Here is a 1,207-nt window from a genome sequence, read left to right as displayed (position 1 = left end):
ATTGCGATTATGAAGGAAAATTATGTGCAATTATTTTGCCAATAAAGATTCTGAAAACGATTTAGATCCCTTTACTCTTAATTCCTTCCAATAAAATCATGTGCAACCACTTGTCTTCAGAACTCTTCGAGCTATTAAGTGGATGTGTGTGAAATTTAGACATCAGGATAAATACAGATGTCCTATGAAGTTCTTTGAGGTTAGTTAAACACCACTGTGGAACAATGAGGAGGTGACTTTAGAGGAGCTGCAGAGATCTACAGCTGAAGAGGGAAAATCTGTCAACTCAACAAATGTTCAGCAATCTGCAAATTTGGCCTTTATGGAAGAGTGGAAAGAAGAAAGTAATTGTTGAAACAAAGTCATAAGATGTACTGTTTGCAATTTGCCTCTAACCAATGAGGGAAGTGGTCCATAACCCTGTTCCTCTGGGACTCCATCCCTCTGCCACACATCAGAAAATGTAATTAGCTGCTATGCTGAGGATGTTGCAATGTAATTATTTGAATCAGGTGTGCGGGAGCTGATCTACAGCTGAAACATGCAGTTAAAAGTTGGAATAGGTTGCTGAAGACTTCTTACTGGAGTGGAGGTTCTCCTTCCAGCATGACAACAACCCTAAACACACAGCCAAAATCCAGGCCTAAATGCAATTAAGGGGGTGCAACACGTTTTGGAAAATTGGAAAATTGCTATGTACAGTTGTTCTCCGTTTAACCCAAATAAGCTGGGGCTATAAAAACTGTGAAAAGCATGGAGCTGTAATTAGAAAGTGAAAGCTGACTCAGTCGTTCTGAGTCAGTTTGCCACACTTTTAAGATTTCATTAGCCAACAAAATAAAATCTAAAAGGTTTGTGGTGACAAAACCCACCAAAAAAAAAAGGAAATTAGGAAAACCTTTGTAATACACCGAATAACTATTTTTGTTTGTTTTTCTTTCCCCTACCACCAGCTGCACGTTATTTTTTTGCCTTTAATTTATGCCTACATCGGAACATTAACAGCGATGAAGAAAGAAACAAACTCGGTGTTTTACAGCTCCTCATGGCACCTTTGTTGTAATTGCTGGGGTATTATTATCCTACGTATACTTGCTGGAGTGCCAGAGAATCACATGAGGCCCTTCAAGGGGGATGGGCAGAGTTTTGAGAGGTTGGTATGACTTTAAGAGTTTACTACCAACACCTCTCTCTCACACACACACCC

This window comes from Xiphophorus maculatus, chromosome 18 (assembly GCF_002775205.1).
Source record: "Xiphophorus maculatus strain JP 163 A chromosome 18, X_maculatus-5.0-male, whole genome shotgun sequence".
Taxonomy (NCBI): domain Eukaryota; kingdom Metazoa; phylum Chordata; class Actinopteri; order Cyprinodontiformes; family Poeciliidae; genus Xiphophorus; species Xiphophorus maculatus.
Note: the sequence above shows the minus strand (reverse complement) of the source record.